Here is a 25,490-nt window from a genome sequence, read left to right on the forward strand (position 1 = left end):
GACCTTTATGCCATGTGTTCAAACCTGTTAACCCAGACGCTCAGAGCCCCACAGACCTTCAAAGCACCAGTGTGACACTTCATATGCTCAAAGTGTCCTTGTGTTTTCCTGTCAGGTGCTCACTACTCATGTCTGTTTAAGCACATTGCTAATTACGCATCAGATGAAATGAGTGAGCACAGTACCAAACACATGGCAGACATTCATGAGACTATGAACAACGATTCAGCAGCCATTGTGTGTTTGTGTGTGTGTGTGTGTACTGGACAGCAGTGCTCCCTGTGACCTAAAGGTATGTACAACTTTACAGTGACATAACAAATTAAATTTTCAACACAACCTATCATCATGAGTGGAAAAAACTGACAAAATAAGACCCGGGTAGAACATTAGGGATGGAAGGTAGATATGTTTTTCTGAGGCCAATACCGCTCTTCCTACCCATAACGGCCAATAGAGACAGATAATTAAGATAATTACATGGGGTGGCTGGGGTTAACAAAAAACCAAATTAGCTTAACTCCATTGCTAATTTTATTGTGTATTAACTGACATAGAAAAAAGGCTGCACAAGTGCTAATTTCACATTTGACCAAATATTGACAGTAAAAATAATATTGAACTGATACCAATATTACTTTTTTAAAACTTGATATTGTCCGATACCACACCAATATATTATCGGCTGATATTGGCTGATATCCCAGATGTATCAGTGTATATATTGTCTGATATGCACCGATATGAATTATCTATTTGTGTGTTTTTTATATATAGTTATTCATGATTGTTAAATTCCCAGTGAAGTTTATTTGATATCAATGCACTGATGTCATTTTGGACAGTAAAGTTAACGGTTAACCTGTAAAATATCCTGTTTCCATTACATATCTTTGTCACAAGTATTTGATAACCACATTTGAAGGGTCAGTGCAAAAAATATGTGTTTATGTATATCGGCCAATATATCGATAACAGACTTTTTTTTACTCCCTAATATCAGTATCGGCCCCAAAAATCCAGTATCAGTCAGGCTCGACAACAGTCTGCCGATACAATCTGTCCATCCTTATTGAAAAGACCTGTTTTTAATCCCTTAACTTTTAAATTTCTTTTCACTTTGCCCTGTTATTTTTACCCTTGTCCAAGTATTACATTATCAGTACTATGCACATCACTGCACATGTAACGACACACAGGCGTGAGCAAGTGGGGAGGAGGAAGAGGAGTTCAAGAATATTTAATTCTGCATAGGTGAGCAGAAAGCTCCATATTGATACAAAAATATATCTGGGCAGACGGGTACAGAGTGGTGGAGGCAATCAATAGATCTAAAACCAGACGGTCCTTAGGGAGGATCAGGGGGACAGCAACAGATCAGTAAAAACTCTATTAACACTAGAAGATTAATTCTGCTGAACAACACACAGCACTTTACTAAACATGAGAATGTGCAGCCAGCTATGTTATCTTTGTGCACATCAGATACCCAACATCACAGCTTGCTTACTGTCATTCTAGCCAAAGAGAGCATCTATTTGTTCTGGATATTTCATCAGTTTTGTCCACAGATGACAAAGGCCAATCTTCAATGCCAGAACAACCCGCGACAGACAGAGCTGTGGTTTCTGGGTAGACTTTCACTGGAAGACTCTTGCCCATGCCTTCGGGGCTGGGCGCTGAGCCTGTGAAAAAACCTGGTGACATTTTGGCACTGCTTTCCTGTAATAGCCTCATGCACAGACAAATCTACTGCGCTGAACAAGAGGAGAGGAGTCAGATAGTCTACCCAGCCCTCCTTCTATTTCTGAGAAGTATGTTTGTCAGAGGAGGTTGCTGCGTTAATGCACCGATAACCATAAACACAGACATTAAAGCCAGTGCTGGTGTTTAAGTCATCAGCTGAATTTAGCTTTTGTGTAGTCAGCGAAGGATTGCTAGGAGTCTGGGCGGATGGCAGAGAGCCACTGCGGCAGATAAGAGTCGTTCGATACACGCCTTCTGCTGCTGCTTTTCTATTAATACAGTTATGCTGCTATCTCTTAAATGCATTGTTCAATAATTCACAAAATGTTTTCATATTCTTTCCCCCAATGTCCTCAAACACATGAGTGCTTTTTACCCCTTGTGTTTTATTCTCCAGCAATACATGATTGAACCTTCCCCCTCAGGTTGCCACCATGCCACTCTGACGAATGCCGTTGCTAACTGAGGGGGAAAACACAGAGAGAATGGTCTGGAATTCCTAATGAAATCGGGCGCAAATGCAGCAAGTGGCTGGCGGTTCTTTCAACAGACTCTAAGCGCCCCCAGGAGAAGGAGCCTGCGGCGACACACCAGCAACACACACCTTCTGAGCAGTGGGAGAGGGAGGGAAAAAAAAGACTGCCTGAAATTAAGGAATAAGAGTAGGTGGAGGAGAGAATAGAAGACAAAACTGCAGTTGAGGAGATTGTGGGAAAAAGCTGAGTAGGCACTAGCGAGCTGGCCGGTCCAGGGAGGCCCTGTACTGCACTTAGTTTAAAAAAAAAAAAAAAGCAGCCAGTGCCATGTATCACACAGTGGCTTCTTCACTCACTTTGTCCTGTGGTAATGCTTGACTGGCCGCTGTGCATCACAAGCACACATACATTAAGGATTACATAATGCTTTAATATGGCCTACAGCAAGGGTTTACCAAACCCTTAAAAATATGGTAAAAAGAGATTAATTGTAGTATTGTATGCAATGACCTTTATGATCCATACAGGCAATAGCATATGTTGGAAACATGAATATGAAACATAGGTATAGTCTTAACTGTTACACAGGATATTGGTTTTCACAGCCCGTGCATACACAGAAACATGCAGATAACCACACCACAACGTACAAATATGCAGAGACATAAACACATGACCTTCATTCCCCACCTGTGTCCCAGCACATTTACATGTATCACACACACATGTCTGGCTCTATTATTAAATCCATGTTTACAACAAGATGCAATGATAAAAGAGCTAGTCTGCTTGCCAGGTTCTGCGATCAGCAGTATCTTGGACTGCCCTAGTCGTAAAATACTGAACAATTAGCTTCCTGCACACTCTGCCATGGTAGTGCTATTAGAGATGGGATATTCTCAGCACACTACACCAACAGATGAAGCTGTGAGTACACATGGGATATTTTTATTAATTCCATTTCATATTTTATCTGACATTTTGACCCAGAGCGGCTTACCCCTGCATAATAACTCAGTTGCAGTGACTCTAGGTAAGGGTTACTCGTGAGTTAATATGTAGGCCTAGTGGTTAGAACTGGGCATTGAAAAGACCTCACGAGCCAGCATGTATCACTATACATGGTTCACAATAAAATTTGGCACGATGCCTGTGTAGAAGAAAATAAATACAGCATATTAGGGCTGTACCCGAAGCACAACACTAGAGTTAACTTAGAGTCGGCCCTCCAATACAACAAACTGACTCTTTCAGAGTGCAACCCTACGGCAGATGTAATAATTGTGTCAAAACGGCCTCATAACAGCTCTCACAGTCAGCAAAACTCCAATTCAAAAAATAATTTCATGAAAAATAATTTCATGATACCGAGCTTTAGCATGTTTATTTTGAGTTTTGCCAGTGTTACACTCTGGGACACAGTTAAGACACACGGCAGTAGCAAGGATCAAACCTGCGACCTTTAAAGGGTAACAGGAACCCCAGTTTGAGTCCCTGCCTGTGTACCCCACTTATTTGACAAATGCAATGTACTGGGCAGGGAGAGGAGCAGTGAGCTGAACTTAAATAAGACACATCAAAACATTCAATACCTAGTATTAATGTCTCATATCTCATACACAGAAATTGAATTGGGTAGAGATGGCATCAGGGAATTCTAGAGTTGTCAGTGCAGCCATCTTTAAGGAACTGATTGAATAACTTTATTGACACTTCCATCATGATAAAATAAGCATCTGGTTGGGTTCGTATGTGGATCTCTCTGTCATGGTGTGGGTAGCTCGCAGCAACAACGAAGGGGTACTGCATGAAATTAATTAAAATCAGTGGCGTGCTGTTTCAGAATTCTTTTATTCATCATCTTGTGACAGATAATCTATTGATAGGTCTTACATTGCATGCTAAGTGGTATTAAGAAGTCTGAAATGTAACTTGGTGTTCTCTGCAGAAGCCCTGCACTATGGAAAAAAATTAAGTGCTCTCAGCCAGGCTGCAAACTTAAACTTAAAGCTTAAATGCAAGGCTCTCTGTAAACAGTGGAACAAAGAGGCATTATGTATTATGAATAAGTAGATGTCAATAATTATGTTTGCTTTGCAGTGTCTTTTTATTTCAGATTTTTTAATTACCTATTGATATTCACCCTGACTACGCACACCACCCAGGTACAACAAAAGCCATTCCCCTGTGCTGTTGAAAAAAATCCTTGAGGAAACATTGTCCATTATAACATCCATTATAAACTGAACAAATCAGTTCAAGACACTGTCAGCGATTACATTTTGTCCATTCAGTAATTTTCTGTTCCTGTTTATTCCTAGTCAAGGTATCAATGCATACTTTGGGTGTGCATACTGAAGTCACAAGAAAGAGGAAAAGAAAAGACAGCAATATTCTCGTGTTTGGTAGCATGACTGTCCGATCTTGTGTCAGATCCAGCTCAAATCCTCTATCAGAGAAGCCTAAACTTCACCAAGTGCTTATCTGGTCTGTGCTTAGACACAACCAGCCTGCCATCTTTGGAATAAGGACAAGACAGTGAATGAAAAGCCCTTGTAGTCATTAAATTATGTAAACAAGCTTTTCATTCACTTCTCAATGTGGGAGGAGAACATTTTGAGCTAGATGATATATAATTATGATAAGCCAATTAATAACAAGAAAATAATGTATGCATTTGTATTAGGTGTGTGGGAGAGCACATCTGAAGGCAGGCAAGTATAAGATGTATGAAAAAAATGACATCTGAAGGCATATTAACCCCCTTCAATGAGGCTGGACAGTTACAGTATGTGCAGCTTCCACAGAAAGTTACTGTGTTCAAAATTCTCATCCAAAAATAAGTGAGCACCACCACCACAACCCCAGCAATTATGACAGTACAGCAAACATTGTAAATGTAATGCCTCTTATATTTGGTTGGATGCTGTCTTGCCACAATCACATGAGTGACAGGATCTACGTCCACCAGTCATAATCAAACCCTAAATGCCAAACTTAATTGCTGAAGGGTGGAAACACAGCAACAATGACAACCTAAATAGATTTTTAAAAATAGCATAGTAATGTAAACACAGACACATTCAAACAGAAAGAACAGTTTTCAGACAAAGACAGACTCTTCAAGTGCAGCTGGGCTCCTCGCTGTGCCCCTAAAAATGGCAGTAAACCCCTAAAGATTTTCAAAGTACTGACAATCTGCCTGTCTGACACAGTATGTGTGATTCACACAGCCTCTAAATGTCAGCTAAGGAAGGTTATGGCTTTTTACTGCGGTTATCAGCTGTCAGACAGTGACGCTCTGCTTTGTTACGTCCTCTCTTACGTCCACCGCCAAGATAACACGCATCCTATTGATAAAATCCTCAAGTACATAAGCATGAAATGCTTCCATCTGTCTAATGACATACATGCACGCCAGATCTGACTCACTCATGAATGACTTGACAGGGTCACTTTCTACACACACACCACCTCGGGACACTTGCCCAGCTGCTCTTTTCAAAATAAAATGCTGCTCTTTACGCTGTCTCCTCAGTGGAGGACTGCCTCACTGCTACACCTGACCTACAGTTATCTTGCATCTATCTTGCCTCTATGAATTTATCAGTTGACACATATATCGTAAACACCTGGTTACTGATTTTTTTTAATGCGGTGCTGCAGCTGAAAAATGTCTTCAAACAGAATGTGAGTTGCAACATGGAAGCAGCAGTGCAGCAGGCATTTGGTGAAACGCACCTAGCTTTCAGCAGAAAATGGGATTAGTTAATGGCTATATGCATGTGTCCAACACAATGAATGTATGGTAGTGTATGAATCCATCTAAGCATGCGTTTTCTATAGGCGGACAGCAGGAAGACTGACACTCAGCCATCTCCTCTCTGTATTTGTACAGATACACACACACACACACACACACACACACACACACACACACACACACCACATAACATCAACCTACCTACACAGACCCTTGTGCCTGTGATGTGGAGCGTGACAATATTGTAAGTTTGCTGGAGGCAGAAAGGGTTAACGTCATGTTGTTTATTCATGTCCACATACATGCCTTCAGCCTGCCCATAGTCTGTGTCATAGGCGATCATTGTGGGAGTGCAAGTGTTTGTTTACCAGACGATTCCTGGGATAACAGCAGCTTCACTCAAGAGAGAGTGGGTTTCTATGTGTGCTGCAGTGAGGGTACTTGGTTAGATCGTATGTGCCAATGCAATGTGTCCAGGTGTTACACTAAAACAACTTGCCATCTGTACTGTTAACATCAACCTTTGCAAACTGTAAGACGAACAGCAGGTAACGTGTAAGACTGTTGAGATGAAAAATGTCACCGGCAACAGCGCTGCAGCATTAAGTGTATGATGATGTGATTAGTTACCGTGCATTTCAGAGTGCAGTAAATGCAATACTCAAATGACGTAAGGGAGCGTCTACAATTAAATGACACAGAGCGTTGACTAAAAACTGCCGTCTGTGTGTATGTGGCATGCTGTGTTGCCTGAACAAAAATCCTGTGCATTTTGGGTCCGGTTTGTAATAACTTTTGTTTGCCCAGGGAATATTTACTGAGCACACAGACTGTTTTTTCCAGTGACACCATTCTTTAAATTCATAAGCTGCCACAATGACATAAGCAGCCCAGTAAAATGACAGTCTACTATTATTCACTGAACACCTCTGATGGGAACTAGGGGCATACCGGCTTTAAAGGTACAACTATGGAGGAAAGATATTGCATATTGTCCTGGTCAAAGATGCAATGTGCAAAGGTGCAAGGTGGCAACATTACTTGAAATATCAGACAGGTGAACAAGACATTCCTCACATTGAGGATGGTTGAAAATACAAGCAAACACACCCAAACCAATCCCAGACATGGAGACATTAAAAAATAGATCCTTTGTTTAAATAGGGGGTCATAGCTGACAAGAAATAAGTCACAAAACCCCAGAGGCTAACAGGGAAAAAACATGGAAGAAATCTTGGGAAGCACACTGGCTTAGCTTGTCTATTCATAGAAGCGGTATCAATTCGGCTTATTTTTCAATCTGTGTTATCACATGCATACTACTGCTCATTCACTGGTAGTTGAACTGTTAGGTGTGTTGAGGCCCTCCCCCACAATTTCAAAAAATCCTAGAGGAAACCCTGCCATCCCTGTACAGAACATGCATGCCCAGAAACACGTGGGAATTAGGGATGCACAATAATATCGGCATGACATCAGTATCGGCCATTATCAGCTTTAGAAATGAAATATCGGTATCAGCCTGAAATGAAGAGTTCTGCCGATATGGCATGCCGATATGTGCAATAGGCCAAATCTGCTCTGGTTGTGGCTGTTGTCAGGATTTTGTTAGGCAGAGCATCATCCAAGCCTGTTTCAGTAGGATGACTCTTACAGTTTTGTTCAAAAGAAAATGTTATCTAAAAATAAATGGCATGTTATGGCATGTTACCATAACCCAGTGGCTTCCAACCCAGTCTTCAAGGACTCCCTGCCCTGCAGGTTTTTGTTTCAACTCCACTCTTTCACAACTGATCCATTTAAGGGCTTCATGCTGATTGGTTGAAACGGATCTACCTGAACAGGGCGTGCATGAAGGTGCATGGGCTTTAATTCAGGTCAGGTGTGCAAGAGTAGAGTTAACTGTACTTAAATAACAACTTTTTAGATTGCACAGAATTTCAATTGCAGTATCCAGCAGAGACATGAGAAAAACATGGAAATAATGAACAGGCATATACATAATTAGAAAAGAAAACAACTATTTAACATTACATGCCTGTCTTTGAGGTGCCTTGTTAAGCTGAAAGTGTTTACTCGTTTGCATATTGGGTTTTGGGAATTTATTATTATCACCTAAGTATCTGCCTCGAATACAAAATCCTTCCATACATGACCCTTACAGTGTTTCTTTTGGACAAGCCGAGGCAGAGCTGCCATCTTTCACGTTTGTTTTCCTGCTGCTAACCATTCTTCTTCGCCGCACACTTAAACAAGCATAAATTGTATGTATACTGCCCCTGTCAGCTCCACAAGAATATGTTGCGGCCCACTGAAGGCTAAATCTAAATAAACACATACAGTACCTCCGGTGCCTTAGAAAAACAGGTGCTGCCAAATTTTTGGACTATTGGCATCGACATGGTACCAAAGTATCAGTTCTCATGACATCCCTAATGACCTCTTTTTTTCTGTCTCACAGTAGTCGATGGCATTGGCTGGGCTCTCACTCTATATAGGCCTTGTATGAACTCATTCATTGTATATACAATGTATCAGTTCATGTGTGTTCCGTGTTCCATTCTAATGATACAATGTATCCATTCATGGAGACAAAGCTGTGCAGAGCGCACACCACTTATCACTGAGGCTAATTTAGCTGCAGTGGCCTGGGTTCAGACCAGGCCTTCTGCTGTATGTTATCCCCTCTCTCTACCCTGTCTTTCCTGTCTCTCTCTACTGTGTCTGTCGAATAAAGCAGAAATGCCCCAAGAATCATCTTTAAAAGATAAATAAATAAATACAAAACTGATGAGTGTTTTATAGAGCAGTACAGAAATCTGCAAAATTTATGTATGAAGCTGAATGTGCCACAGCCCGACCATCTGTGTTGTCCATCTCTCTTCACACTTGGTTTTAGCACTAACGTTACCTTACAGTGACTAGCCACATCACCCACATATGCAGGAGAAATATGTCAGTAATGTAGCTACTGTTATTCTGAGTGTCCCTAGCAAAGAGAACTGAGCTCACTTATACTTTCTATCATTCACATTAGCTATATAACAGCAGGCTTTCTTAATTGACCCCCTTTATCCTGACATAAGAATTAGTGCTCAATTTAAGCTGGGCTGGACCAAAGACCAACTATTTACTGTTGTCTGGATAAAAGCTCACAGGTAGATAGTTGTGAAATGCTTGTCCAGATTCCAGGTATTGTTAAATATCCATCATCCTCTACAACTAGTACAAGATGTGGGGAAAGTATGTCCTGTTGGCTTAATACATGGCAGTGAAGGCCTCCAACGGAAAAAGGGTACATACTGCACACCGCGTTTTGATCGTGTGCAGCACAGCAATAGGATTTTTCTTTATTTTGCACTAAATGACCGGCCCACAAAAGCTTGGGTGTAAGAGATCCAAGCCCCTTACACCCAAGCTTTTATTACTAAGATTCCTATTTGTAACAATTGAATTACAAAATTAAAACTGAGTACCTTGTGTGTCTCTTCTGGTCATTTTTCACAATGGAAAATTAATAAAATTGGATTTAAAAGCTCAAACTGTTCTTAACCGAAACAGTGTTAGGTAAGTCTATGCCAGAAACTGGTGTCAATAAAAGTATAAAATGGGAACACAAGAAATATCAGTGGTTGTGTGTTTTTTTTTTTGTTTTTTTTTGTTTTTTAACCTTTATTTTAACAGGTGGGTCAATTCTAATCTACAGATGTTAAGTTGGCCAGGATGACAAAGCCAGACAGAATGTGCCTGGGCACTGCCAGGAAACTGTAAATAATGTGACATATCAACAATGAAAAGCCACACTGATGTATTTGCATAAATCAAATTTGTCAATTACATGAAATTCCCAAGTTAAATGCTTTACTTAAAAAAGGACCATAGCAGTGATTTTGCATATCTATTGTAATATATACACAAAATACATATTTAAAATTTCTGCTTATCTTTACCCAAAGCAAGCAATTGTATTTTAGAACTCCAATATCATTTTCCTACATTTTAAGTCATTGGTTTCCCTTCATTTCACTATGATATGAAAATTAATTTTCAAAGACTTCAAACTTTCTTCACATCAGTATTCAATCACCATATTAAACTCACCCACATTATTTTTCCTAAAAGCAGCAGCACTGTTGTGATTTGGACTTGAAATTGGGTGGAGTGATAAAGTCTCTCCAAAGGAAAATAGTTCCTTGAGAAATGTTTGCTTTACACAACCAGTTATAAGTTCTGTGGTTTATGAATGGTGATTAGTTTTTTAGCCACAGAAGCAGAACATATAAGGTGGGCGTTTCAACCAAAAATTCAAATTTGAAAATAGAGTGATTTTCATTGAATGTTATGAAATCTTTAGTATCCCCTCATGATTTGCAAAATGGTTTGTTGTGATGTAAAATGTGGTTAAATGTAGTAAATAGGCCAAACAATGAAAAAACTGTTATGGCCCTTTAAGGCCACCTCAACAGCAGTTGTTGAGAGAGGAGAGAGCATGTTTCCCATCATGTCCTTATGCCCGTAATTTCTCAGCCAGTTGGATTACAACTGATGACACTCTGGTCACAAGCCTGCATCCGTCCCCTACACATTCCCTACGTTATCAGGATCCCATATCCCTGCTCAGCCCGGAGAGTCAGCTGCCACAGGGAAGAGCTGCTGCTTTCTCAATGTGGCCTCTTTCTATCTTTACCTATCTGAAAATCTGCAACTCTGTTTCTGTGTCTCCAGTGGTCTGTCTCTGTGCCTCCTGCAGTGTAGTCCATCTGTCTCTCAGCCTGTCGTAAGTATCCTGCTCCTGCGATCATGGCCCTTCCTCTTTCTGCCTATTGAATAATGTAACCTTTCCTCTATTCTTCCAGTTAATCTCAAAAGAAATCCCCTCCCTTTTCAAAGTACTTCTCTCTTTCACGGTCATTCTGCTGTTACAGGAATACTGTCAGGGTGTTAATTCAATGACCCTTGCGCTCCTTATTAACTTCCTTTCGGTTTCTCATGATCTAGGAAATTCAGCTTCTACTGTTGCACATCTTGCAAATCAGCTGAACACTTAAAACAAGTTCACACTTAGTAACCATGTTATTAGGTCCACCTTCCCCATTTACACAAACAGTGAGTCATGTCTGTGTCTCAGACAGGGTCAAGAGATGTTCAGTTACTGTTAGGGGAGGAATGAAATCTCAAGAAACAAAATTTGGTGATAAAAAAAAATGCAAATTAGTATTGCTAGAAAGTCTTACCGTACAGATAACTCTAGCAACATGCTGCACCATGTTCAACCACAATGAAAAGAAAGCTAGAAGAAATAGCCAAAAGCCTTGCATTTCTCAGTTTCAAGGCATAGTTTAACAAACAGCCTGTTCACATCAAGGTACACAAATTATTATAATTGTAAGCACAGTGGATGGCCTTTGAAAACCTCTCCCTCTGTTTATAAACAGAATCAATCATTTAGAACTCAATCTACTTCCTGGTGTAAATGTCACATACAACAAGGTCTTAATGATGGTGTAATTGGTTGACAGTATGCAGAGTTAATGAGGAACCCCATAGTCAGACAACAGCCAGACAGCGACTTGCCAAACTGCAACACTGGACATTTTTCCCACAAAAACAGAAATACTGGTCTGCAGTAGATGGCACACTTAAAGAAGTTTTGGTTCTCACTCCTTTTACACTGGATCTTCACCAACTTGGACAAATTATTTTTGCAGTCCCACCTTCACTATGAAGTGTAATTACAGTTATTTCTCTTCAAGACTATTTGGGGATGGAATCAGTCTTAAAGCTACATTAAGCGATGTTACATGCATTTGTCACGGTAAAATGATGAATGAATGCAATGTGTCCATTTACACACTGTCCTGCTTTTACCTTCTAAATTCCTGTATCAGCCCACATCTCTCTCCATGGCCGTGCATAGACCCAAATTAAGACCCTAACACAGCACCTTTTGAGGGACGTGGAACAGGATGTTGACAACATGAATGTGCCACCACAAAATCTGCAGGAACAGTGTGACACATTTGAGTCAGCATGGGCTGAGATTCCTGTAGAGAGTTTCCAGCGCCTCGCAGTATCGCTGCCTTAGAGAATACAGACCAAAGGGGTGCTACCCTGCACTATCAAGGTATACCAAATAAAACTGAACAAATCTAATTCAATCTTCTCATTAGCTCACTCAGACACACAAAGGCTGTGTGAAGTGCGATGTAACAGTTACTAACAGCCTGAAACAGTATAAAGAGAGGAACAGACAGAGTGTGTGTTGAGGAAATTGTTATTAGATCAGAGATTCCTGTCTCAAAACCAGGCCAGCCACTGATCTAAAAACTGGAAGACACAGGGGATGGGATAACAAAGGTAGTGGGTTCATAAGTCAAACGCGCCCTCCGCATCACATGGAAATGCAGTTCCCTCTGTAAATTCAGTCACACAGCAATGTCATGATTGGACAGAGATCAGCTGCAGAGCGGCTCGCTGCAGCTTTACTCAGGAAGAAAGTCATTCGCCCCACTCCTACTCCCACCTCCTTCTTCACTGCACTTACGCTCTGTTCTCTTTCACCCACTTCCCCTTTGTGTTCTTTCCTCTATTTTGCAGATCTGCTGCAGTCCACAAGACCTTTTCAGAAAGTTGACATCTAATATGGTGTGACCCTGACAAACATTACAATCAGAAAATTACTAATAAGGTTGTTTTAAAAGGGTTCAAATATGGGCACTATACTGTAATTGTTTTAGCCCATACACTCTCATATCACTGGAAAACTGCTCTTTGATTATCAAAGAAGCAGGACAATGAGTCAGTTTGTTTTGTTCATGGAAAGGTTAGGTTAAGATGACTCTATAATCATAGTTTATATTCATATAGTCGAAATGCTGTTTGTTTAAATTCCTCTTGACTATTTCACAACAACTATGACAGCTATGACTATGATAAAGCCATACAAACATATAGTACACAGTGGGAGGGCTGTTGTTGATTTCAAGGTTATACATATAATAGGTCAAAGATGTTAAACAAACTGATGGCTTCATGTCAAAATGTTACAAAAATGTCAATTAGCAGACAAAATCGACCTTTCTGGTCACCCATCTTCATATCAACGGTGTGCAAAATTGTTATTCCAAAAAGAAAAATATCTTAATTTTTTAGGATGCTCAAGACTCAGAGTTACAAACTGCCATCACATCCCATAGGTAGTACCTTCAAATCCATTCAAAATCAATTCTGATTAAAAAATGTGGCAAAAACTGTTTAACATTTGTTTCAGGTTTTCTGTGTACAGCATTGCAACAGCATTTCCTATCCATAGGCTACTAATGCATGTGCAAAGTATGTAGTATTGGGACAAAATAAGCAAAATCTTAATGTTGAGTTTGGACATGCTATTGTTTCACTGTGGTTATGATATAACAATAACTGTCCACTTTGTACAAGGATATACTGAGGCTGTGGTTTAAGCCTATCAAAGTACTCAGTATCACTCACTGTAGTGTATTTAACCTGTAACCCATAGAGAAGGACCTTCAAGATGAAAATTAAGCAGGTCATGCACCCTTATCTTATGGGCTTTCCTCTAATTTGGTATGATTAGCATGATAGTTACTCACAAAATGAGGTTAAAAATTGCTAAACAGGCCTCTTGGCAGGTTCAGCCCCTCTCCCTGATTCTGTGAGAGCATTATGCCAGGTCAGCCAGCACTGTGCTCTCACTGCAGCACAGACACAGGCACCAGTTCAAAGACTTCCATCATTTTTTAGTCATGCCATTTCATTTCTTAGTTCCAAGATTTGTCTTTAATAATATCTAGTGGGAGATTAATGTTTTCCTACTTTCACACCCCTGCTCTGTCACACTCCTGACCACATTGCTGACCTTGGTCTGCGCTCTTGTCATTCTTGTCAAGAGTGAATAACACTTAGTGGCCTTCAGTTTCTCTCAACCTATTTTCCTGAACTATTTTCTCAGTCTATTTTGAAGCTACTGTAAGAGATGGGCGCCAGCCTGGTTCAGTCAGTAGCCAGGCCTACATGTACTGTGGCAGACTGTAGGGCCCTGCAGCAGAACAGAAAGTGTCTAGGACCAGGTGAATGTACATATGTAAAAAGTAACAGGCAGTGACACCATCTTAGGTATCCCATCTTTTAACAATTCCCCTCATGTCTCCCAGATTGGGACAGTAGCCGGCTTTCCACTGTCAGGCCAAATGCAGGTGTGCTAGTGCGTGCCAAAGACGCTTGCATTTCATTTGTTACTTCCGGTCTTTGATAGTGCCTGGGGGCTATGCCGGGGCCAGTTCCCAGGTGCTAATGGCACACCAAATACCCATGGGCCAGACAGTCGATTAATTGCCCAGCCCTATAATGGAGTATTAGGGGTTTCATTAATCTAGTAGAAAAGGGTTACCTCACAAAAGCTGCTACTAGGCCTAGGTAAAATTGAAAAAATCAAATATATTTGACAGAATACTCCAATAACGATACTGTGATCATATTGTAAGGATGACCACTGGTGCTGTCATAAAATATTTACATTTAAAATATCTGACACACAATCATTAGTAATGTGAATATGATGGCTAAGCAGATAAGAGGCTAATAATAGACCAGGTACAAGTCTTAAATTCACAAAATTGCATCCCTTCAAATGTGATAGTCTTTAAAACCAGGAAGGAACAGCTATTACACCATATCATGACATTATGATATCCAAAATTCCAGATGATATCTAGTCTCATTTCCTGTGCTCCGACCCCAGACTGTGGCATTCCCATCAATCTCAAGCATCGACAGCAAACACAGAAATGACCCTGATAATTTAACAATCACCAGCAGTGCAATGTCTCATAAGTCACATACCTACGTCAGCCACAACACTCAGTGCTAAAATCATTACTCACGCTCAAAATACTGTTGCCGTAATTCACATGGACCGTCCACAGCGTTGCACTGCATCATGATTCACATTGGGATTTGTCAAGTGCATTTACACTCACAAATCACATGTGACATCCCTGCATTACTTAGACAAGATTACCTGAATGGAAGCCTTTTCAAATAACAAACATGGCGCCATAACTCATGGTGATAGCATTGAGCCTTTGTGCACAGGAAACACCGTAGATGTTTTTTGAAAAACAGGCCCATGTCAACACTGCGTTGTGTGATCTAAAAGTGTGAAAAGTGCGCTGTGCCATTTAGGCCCAGCTGTCTGCAAAGTGTGAAGGAGACTTTTGATCAGCGCTATGAATGTGTGGTTGAAAAGAAGCCTAAATTCAGAGGTGGTAATTCTGCTGCAGCAAGACACCAAATAATATTAGAGTAATGCTCAGACTATGGCGTTTAAGGAACACAATGGCTTACATCAACCTGTATGGAGATTGTTGGAATCCCACACTAAATGTTAACACATCACTGGTTTTCTTCACTGATCATTGAACAAATAAATTTACACAGTGAGGAAAACAGACAGCAAACTCATGTAGATTCATGTTAGCTCATTCAGTGGAGGTCAGTGGTGAGATGTTTGAGGTGCCTGCTGATAAAACTTAAATTGAAGGAGTAGTTATAAGATTATTTAAATGAGAAATGTGTGAATACATCACAAAAAGCCATGCTCAGTCTTGCTTGTGAAAAATGCAGACCTGATTGTACTGCTTGTAATTGTATCAGCAGGGGTATTCCTTTATTTTTCATTGTTCCAGTCCCTGTTGTGGTTTAAAATTGTCTATTACTTTGACAGAGTACAGTTTGTCTGTACTACAATATAAAAAGTAACTGTATTGTAACAACATTCTATCCGATTGAGGCCACATGACAAGTTTTCATTTTTCTAACATTTCCAGAGCAGTGTAGCCATTTCTCCCCTTGAACTAAAGACGTTCAGCAGCACGTTAACAGCAAGTGAGCATTAATTTTATCTTACTTTATCAGTAAAGCTCTTTATTAGCCAAGCAGCACATTCTCCAGCAGTATATGGGAATATTTCAAGGATATCTTTCTCCATTAGGGAGATTTATTAGGCTCCAAGGACACACAATAGGCTACCTGCCGTAGAGCAAGGGCATTGAACATCACATTAACAGCAGTCAGGGTTGGCTCACCGTTCACGGATCATGGATCAAATACTGGGGCTCAGACAAGCTTCTTAAAGGTGGACCATACCAGTTTAACATAATATCTGCAAAAAATCATTTTTCCAATTTTTATCCAGCCATGGGATTCCATTCATTCCACAACAATATGAACATGAAATATGATACAATATGAAAATGAACTTGTAGAGACTTCAAACTTTCTTCACACCAGTATTCCATCACCATAATACAGCATCCACGTTAGTTAATTGAGTAAAGCAGAGCAGTCCCTCTGTCGGTGAACAGTCACCAGGGAAACATTTGCTTTACACAACATCACTTCTGTGGTTCATAAATGGCAACGACTTTGTTAGCCCTAGGAGCAAATGATTATAAAGTGGGTGTTTTAATGAAAACGTTCAATTTGAAAATCTAGAGATTTTGACTATATTTTGTGAAATGTTTAATAGCCCTGCATCATATGCAAAACGGTTTGTTGTAATGTAAAATGTGTGTAAATTTTAGAAAAAAGGCCAAACATTCAAATCCGTGGTCTTTTAAAAGATAAGGCCAGTGTTTCTGTTTTTGTTTTTTGATCATTTGTTTTTTTTTTTTAATTGTCGACATGGTCTAGCTAAAGATCAAAACCAACCATTCCACAAACTGGTGCATAAACTGGTTCAAACAAGTCAGAGCACAGGGGGAGTAAGAGAAAATCATTGTTGATGTCATTCTTCTCGTAGATCAAGCTGGTGACAAAAATAATTTAAAATATACCGGCAAAATTTAAAATACACCACCAAAATGAAATCCTAGCAGCTCTTACACACTTGTTATAGTGACCACAGACATTTGCTGAATCTGAAAAACCTGCAGAAACAAACATCACAAGAGCAGGGGGATGACATCTGAGAACCAGACTTCACTTTCAAGGAAAGCCAATCTCCTCTGATGGAACGTTGCAGTCTCATGGGAACGACCAATCGACAGGCCAGGGAGAGCCTGTCGTCCTCACTCAGGAAGCAGTAATCACATTAGGGTGATTCAGCACAACTGAGGCTATAAGCTACAGCCGCCTGTCTTGTCTGAGACACTAACAACAAGAGGAATCCTAATAGGAACAAAGTCACAGCAGCAGGGAACGCTGTACTCCCGACACACTGCAAGCAAACTGACCGAACTGGTAAAAGGTCAAGTAGCACAAAGGGTTAACCACAATTAGACTGTGCTGGGACTGGATGTGACCATGTGTATACTGTGCACTGTGTTCCGGTAATGTGTCATCAACTGAGTGCCTAAAAAGCACTAGCATATAAACTGTCATCACTACACTAGGGTTAACATTTAATTTTATTGCCAATTAATCTATTGATTGTTTTTTCAATTCATGGTTTAACAATTTTGTCGATCAAATATCAAAAATAATGACAAATGCTCATCGAAGGTAGTAGAGCCCAAAGGGATGCCTCCAAATTCCTGCCTTTGTGTGACCAGCAGCTTGAAGAACCGCATGTATTCATTTTATCATATTAGTAGCTTAGTAATCTTAGTAAAGCTGAAATCAGCAAATGCTTAGGATTTTTACTTGCTTAATGACAACAATTAGGCCTCAACTGCCAGAATTTTTGTACAGCCCTTTGAGACAAATTTGTAATTTGTGATTCTGGGCTATATAAATAAATAAAATTGAATTGAATTGAATTACAAACTTTTCGATTGATCAGCTAATCATTTCAGCCCTAGTGGCAACTGTTATTAATTACAGTGTTTAGTACTAGCCATTTGACAAGACATAAATATAATACTGCACTCTAGGCATCATATCAAACTATTGACTATTTTCATCATTCAAAATAACACAAATGTTTCAATAATGCCAATATGCAAGTAGGTTTGCAAAATTCTGGGAATTTTCAAAGTTGGAAACGTTCCATGGGAATTAATGGAAATTTACAGGAATAAACTGAAAATTTGCAAAACTGCAGGTTAGCCTGTAACAGGTAACTTACATGTATTTGGAAAACAAAAAATCTTGCAGCATGATCTTGGTTAAACCAACCAGATTCAATGCAAATTCAGTTGAATTTCTATCCTACATTGTGCATTCCTCAATCCCCTGTATGCAGCACACCACTTACTGCAGGGCTATTGAGGCCAAACCCCCTGCATGCACTGTGCATTCCTCCATCACATGCACACATCATTTCTAGAAGCCTGCACATTACAGCAGGACTGTTGAGGCCACACTACTGCATTTTAGCCCACAGACTACACCCAGTCAAGTAAGTTTTGATGATATTACTGGGTTAAATATATTTGATCCATGGTATTAACTGGCAAAAAAAAAAAAAAAAAAAATACAGTATAAATACAATATACACACACACACACACACACATATATATATATATATATATATATACACACATATGCTTAAGACAAAACAAAATATTTGTATTTGTTTGTATGAGATACAGTTTGTATAAATCACCCCAAATTTCCAGTAAATTCTTGTTAATTTCCATATATTTCCGTTAATTCCAATGGAAAGTTTCCAACTTGGAATACTTCCAAAATTCCCCATCTTAACTTCCCATGGATAGTTCCTGGATAGTTCCCTTTGGAACCCTATATTCAAGCACAGTTATCAAATATGCTAAATATTATCACAATATACAATTATGCCTGATTATGTACCTGTTACTGAAAATAATCTTGACATAATATGGACAAAGTGGCATAATTGTAAAAGGTATACAGCAGGTCACTACAATAAATGGACTCTAATTGCAATATTGAGAATAATGCAACTATCGCAATATTGTTATATTTATAAGAGCTCAAGTAAATTTTCTTTCCAGCCTCACATGGTGTCATCAAGTTCACGTGGGCACAGGAAGCGGCGAAGAAAGAAAGCACACCTGCTAAACAAATGTGTGATAAATACCCTGAGTTCCCTGACACCTGTGTGCACATGTGTGTGCATGATGTCCATGTGTGGGTGTGTGGGTAGGTGTGTGACGCCCCCCCGGGAGTCCAAAACAAGGCTAATGAAACTAGACAGGTTGCTAAATCTTGACTACAGAATGATTACAGAGATCAGTTTAGGAAACACTCCCGGCGGAGCATTCAGAGACTTGTAATGCTCAGAAGTGGCAAAGATTGGTGGGAGTGGAGACCTACATCAGTGAATTAAAAAAAGCCAGACATATATACATGCTTTGCAATAAAACAAAGCATGATGGGTATACATACAGATGTAGACAAACATTTAGGCATGTGAATTACCATCTGCCCACTTTATGGATGGAGGAATCATGTATTTGTGAAGTGTGGCATGTATATGATTATACTTGGATATGCTTAAACACTGACACAATGCAAGCAAATATCATTCAATTAGTCCAGCAGAGGAAGGCAAATTTATCTAAGGTAGTTTGCATGGGGAAAGCAGGCGTCCTGTATCCACGCCCTCCTGTCTGGCTGAGCTGAACTTCATTGTAATGTAGTTACAGCCCAAAAAGTGAGTCCGCAATTCACTGCCAATGCAGCAGCTCCAGAATTTACTGCATCAAGAGAGAAACAGCCTTTTTGTTTCAAAAGGATAATTGTTCATGCTCATAACAAGGATCATGCATAGTGTAAAGATGTGTCAAACATCCTCTGTCCATTCATGTTTCACATAGTCTAGCCCTTCGAGAAAAATCAAAGGTTTCTAGCACATATTTTGCATTTTTTGCTGTTGTAGGATCTTATAGACAGTCATTCTTATTTCTAGCACTATTGTATTGTTTGTTGGGCCTTGCCAGTACATCTTTGGTCACATCTGTAATATATAAGATGATAAACAGAACCTAATAAGGAGCACTGTCACATGAACACCCGTCTCACAGCAGGACGAGCTGATTTTGTGGAGAATACAAGTTATGCTGTGAGACAGCAGCACAATAACTTTGTTCAGGACTAGGCTCCTTAAGGACACCGCAGACATCTGAGAAGAGGCCCAGCTTTCTGCAGTACAGCAGTAACAGCCTGGAGAAAGACACACTAGCACAGAAATCTGCCTTTCTCTTCACTGCTGCTTGTTACAGAGCATTCAACAGCTTACTGCACCAAACCAAACCCCTGCAGCCTGCCTCTCCTGTGCACTCTCCACAGCCTTGGATCAGAGCCCATGGGCAGGCAGGCAGGCACGCATACACAAAAAGTGCGCGCACACACACACACACACACACACAGAGTGCATACACACACAAATTAACAGGTAAAAGCACATGGGCAGGCATGCACACACATGCACGCCCACACAACCCAGCCACAGCATGAACCCCCACACATAAACAAACACTTTATGACTGTGTAACACACAGTCGGCCAGGCACAGCCAACTGTCACAACCTCTCAGCAACACACATCATCACAACACTGGGAGAACAGTTAAAGCCTCGCTTCGGGGTGTTGCTGACCCCGGTGGCGACTGCAACAGATGGAGCTGCAGCAGAACTGGCTGGGGCAGGTGAGGCGAAATGGACTCAAAACCTCTTGTGCGTGTATGTGTGTCTGTATTTGCACGTGCCCACCTACATGCCTTTCACTCTTGCTATTTTAAGGTGGTTCTTTATAAATCCAACTGCATAGCTGGTCCCTGGGAGGAGGACAGAGCATGCATAAAACATGACAGACATGCAGACACAGAAAGAAGAGTAGTGGAGTAGAGAGTGAGCGAGTGAGAGAGACAGAGAGAAATACATTCCAGTGTAATAAGGTATGCAAAGATGGTTCTCAATGCAGCAACAGCAGCATCTGCGGTATTGACAGCTAAAAGAGACAGAGATCTACAAAGGAAGATATGCTACCACCCTTGCCTACTGTGTGACAATGTTAAACACTGCTGCATACAGATAGTATGGCATCTGCTCCCCTGTAGCAACAGACACACATACACACGATCGTTACTACTCTCCCTGACAGACCGGAGGAGGGAGAGGAGAGGAAGTGCAGGGAGGGGTGGGGGGTGGGGGTGCTGGAGAGATACTTAAGACATACAGCCTCAGAGCCTCAGACCTAGCAATGATGCTCTTAAAACACCCACCTCAGTCTGCAGCCGCTTCCTGACGCAGTGAACCAAACCGAGAGGGGACTGAACGGAGGGTAGCTGTGATGGAGGAGCAGCCAAAATCCGACGGGATGAACGGGAAAACACAGAGGAGAGAAGAAGAAGTAGTACAGGAGGAGGAGGAGGAATGGCACAAGACTGGTGAACAGCTTCCCCTGTGTGTGATCCCGTGTGACTGTGATTATGTGTCTGTGTGAGATGAGCACGTATGTATGTCTGACATGAGAGAGACAGAAATACGGACAGACAGAAAAGACTGACACATGAGGAGGGCAAGATGATGAAGATGAAGAAGACGAAGAAGAAGAAGAAGAAGAAGAAGAAGAAGAGGAAGGGGAACAGGGAGCAGGGAGGAAATAAAGACAGAAAGAAAGAAAGACAGAGAGAGGAGAGAATGAATGTGTGAGCTCAGAGAGTCACTGAGGAGAGCAGATGTATTAAAGGCAACGCCCCTCCCTCTCCTTCCCTCCCCTCTTTCAGTTTTACACACACACACACAGACACACACACACGTCCGCGCGCACATGCACGCACACACACACACACACACACACACACACACACACACACACACACACACACACACACACACACAAACCTACCTCTGCACTGTCAGCATTCAAGTGAGCATGTATTCAGTGAAACAGAGGGAGTGAGCTGGAAACTGAGAAAAAGGAGGAGCGGGCCAGAGGAAAAGCATGGAGGAAGCATGTGTGTTCAATTTAAATTCAATGACAAGACATTCCCTTTCAGTAAGAGGTCGATTTGCTGGCGTTGGAATTGGCTCAAAGTTGATTGGCTACACATCAAGGGAACATGGCCTGGCCAGCCAGGGGGCGTTCTACATGATGTTTTCAAGCTCTTTGCAAACACTGACTGAACTGAGAGGGAAGAATTTACTGTTGTTAAATAAAAAGCCAACTCCTCACCATGGCAGAAGGTCAAACAAAAATGCAAGGGGCAGCACAGCGGCATAGTGAGACTGCCCTACAACGGACAATCTGAGGACCCGGCTTCAAGCCACATCAGGCATGTACTCCTCTAAAGCGTCTATGAGCAAGGCACAGAAGCCCTATCAGGTCCCTAGTTCACCCTGCACACTGTCCACTCTATTAGGGTGGTCATGATACCAGAAATTCAGTAGGCAATACCAATAAATGTGAATTTCCACAATTATCGATACCCATTTCGATACCACACCATGGTAAAAGAAAAAAGAAAGAAATAAAAGAAAAAAATGCCACTTACTTAAACATGCACTCCTTTATTAAAATCTGTTGAAGTATTCAAGCCTTTCAAACAAACAATAAGTCAACTGTGCGTAAATAACATTTTTTTTAGATTGCACAGAATTTCAATTGCTGTATCCAGCAGAGACATGAGAAAAACACGGAAATAAGTTGGTTTATACATAATTAGAAAAGGAGACAACTATTTGCATATTTTGTTTTGCGAATTTATTTTTATCCCCTGAGCACCTGCCTCGGACACAAAGTCCTTCCATAAACGGCTCTTGCTGTGTTTCTTTTGGACAAGCTGAGGTGCAGCAGCTGCTCCAGCTGCACCTGGAGGAGCCATCTTTCACATGCGTTTGTCTTTCTGCTGGTAGGCATTCTTCTTCAGCGGGCACTTGAACAAGTGTAAATCGTATGTATACTGCCCCCATCAGTTCCAGAAGAATCTGTTACGGCCTGCTGAAGGCTAAATCTAAATAAATACTTTATCTAAATAAATACATCCAGTGTGTACGGTACCATAGAAAATGGGTACCATCACATTTTTGGACTATTGGCATAGACATACAGATACCAAAGTATCGTTTCTCATGACATCCCTACGCCCGATATAGAGGGGAATGAGTCAAAGGACAGCTTTGTAACAGGGATCGATAAAGTATCGCATGTGTACTACTGTACATCAGCATCAGCTTTGCATGTAAAAGCATCTTAGTTCATATGCTCCAAATTAAGAGTTTGATTTCCATGGGCAGGATTGGGATTTCAGAAGTCATTGGGCAATATGGACAAAATACAGTATCATGATATTTTTAACCAATTACCGTGGTGACAACATTGTAGATTGTAGACTTTTGAGAAACAACCATGTTCATCAATGTAATGTGGAAGCGATGACCAAGCAGTTAGAGGCAAATAATAGAACAGCTAGTTCAGAGAACTGCATCTCCTTAAATATGCAGCCTTTAAAATCAGAAAGATGACACTGAAGCCATATCATGCCATACGATATCATGATATTACGATATCCAAAGTCCCAGACAGTACCTGTCATATCACAATATAGATATAATAGTCACATTATTTGCTAATCAATCCCGAACCAAGGACTAAGTTGAAAAAGAAGTTATGTGTCTTTGAAATTGAACAAATTGATGGGAGAAGGCCACAATGATGTATTTTCCACAGTTGGTAAAACAGGTTGTCAGTGCCCAGTGGAGCGCACTGGGCATCTGCTAACTGGACAGGCAGCAGAGCCTTTATGAGGGTTTAGGTCAGGGGATGTTTTGTTTTCTATACAATGTGGGCCTGTAAAGCATTTGAGACTGAAACAGTGATTAAGGTTTCTGAATAAACAGAAAGAACACCTACCAACTGGAATGGGTGGAACAGGTGTAACTATGGTATTAGATTGAGTTGAGTGCTTGAAATGAAACAGAACTGAAATGTGCATCAGAACATAACCTTAACGATGCAACGAGCAGAAATCCAACAGACATTCTTAACTTTGCTCATTTGACACGTTCAGCCAAAGACATTCATATTATCATCATGCTAATGGTACTCTAGATACTTCTACTTTTACGAAATAAAACATCCCTTCATAAGTTCATCCTGTTAAATTAGTATTTGTATCAGGATGTCGTTCAGGTCAGTTTCCTTTGAAACTGCATCAACACATTTTCCTCTCTCGGCGTGTGTGTGAATGTGTGTGCACGTGTTGCCCAGAGCCTGAGGGAACTGCTGTGGCTTCACTGTTGCGCACCACTGTCTTTGGCCTCCGTCTCTCGGAGCTCAAAGCCGAGTCACGGCATCTCCAGCTTCAGTCTGCAGCTCCACGGCTTTTCCTTCCCCACCCATGACAGCAGGGACGTCTGCCAGACAGCCTAACAGGACCACACCAACACATCTCAGCCTGCACCCAACAATGACTGCAGTCTCTGAAGAGATTTTCTTGAATGCTGGAGACAAACAACCAATCCTGAGAAAAATACCTATTAAGACCCCTGATGTGAAAGGGAACTGCTAAACCCCTATCTGTCAGCACTGACATGACTGATGATGAGCAAATGGCATGATGTATAGAGGGATTTAATGTTCCCATGCCATGAAGCAGTTACTGTTGCCTTTTATGGAATGGATAAAATCATGCTGGAGAGTGATGGTTCACCATCTGTAACAGGGGCCAAAACAGAGCAAAATATTAGGTTTACACGGTCATGTACTCTGCTACAGCATTCTTTCCACTGTTGCCAATAAATTTTGCAAACCTGATCTCATGCCCTTCAAAAGTTACTATTTCTACCTCCAAAGTTCATACAGGGCAGTGCGTGGTGGCTCTGTACAGTACCATGTATATGCAGTGCTGCATGCCTGGAATGTGTAATGATGATTATGTTACTCTCTGGAGCTTTGCCAGACAGCTGCATGAAGGAAGGGTGATGCACCCATGTTCCTGCCAGGTGCTTAAGTGCTTGCCCTCCTCAATACCAGCTGGGCGATTTAAAAAAAAAAAAAAAAAAGCCAATCCATTAACATTAACCCATAGTTTCCTGCTGTCATAGACATGCAGGTCTTGGGGCTGCATAATATGGCTCCAAGTAGGTCTGGGCAATATATCCTGAGACTGGATATTGTAGTATTGTAATATCATGGCAGTGTTTCCACTATAATTTTTGTGCAGCTGTGGTGCCTCTGAGCACCAATTCTATATTTGTCCCACATCTGTTTGTCCCTTTGTCATTATTCAAGTTGAGGTTCTAGTGCTAAAAAAGTTTTTAAATCATAACATAATCATTACTTACAGAGGAAACACTGATCATGGTTTGGCATAAGTGTTGTCTTCTCTTGGTTTTAAAGACTGCATTACACTAAAAGGATACATTTTTCTGAACTTATTAGACTTCTCTAGCTGGTCTATTATTTATAGCTATGTGCTATCGTATCAGGTGGTCAAAGACATTATGATATTTTATTTTGCCCATACCACCCAAGCATACCAAAGTGACAAAAAAAAAAAATCAACAACAATATTCAATGGATGAGTGCATATCAATGCACCTTTCAACTTTTAAAACT

At 40.8% G+C, this 25,490-nt stretch overlaps 1 protein-coding gene across 2 annotated transcripts in view; it reads right to left on the reverse strand.

Moving 5' to 3' along the window:
- The window catches only part of kcnab2a (potassium voltage-gated channel subfamily A regulatory beta subunit 2a), a 104,985-nt gene that overhangs the window by 75,562 nt on the left and 3,933 nt on the right, over window positions 1–25,490 (reverse strand). Inside the window, exon 1 of one of the 2 annotated variants that reach the window (XM_030051391.1) lies at window positions 21,154–21,384. The exons of the other annotated variant lie outside the window; for it this stretch is intronic. The gene's annotated coding sequence lies outside the window, so the exon portion shown is untranslated. Of the gene's footprint in view, window positions 1–21,153; window positions 21,385–25,490 lie in introns of those variants that run through there. 2 annotated transcript variants of the gene reach the window in all.

This window comes from Myripristis murdjan, chromosome 5 (assembly GCF_902150065.1).
Source record: "Myripristis murdjan chromosome 5, fMyrMur1.1, whole genome shotgun sequence".
In the NCBI taxonomy this organism is placed as follows: Eukaryota; Metazoa; Chordata; class Actinopteri; order Holocentriformes; family Holocentridae; genus Myripristis; species Myripristis murdjan.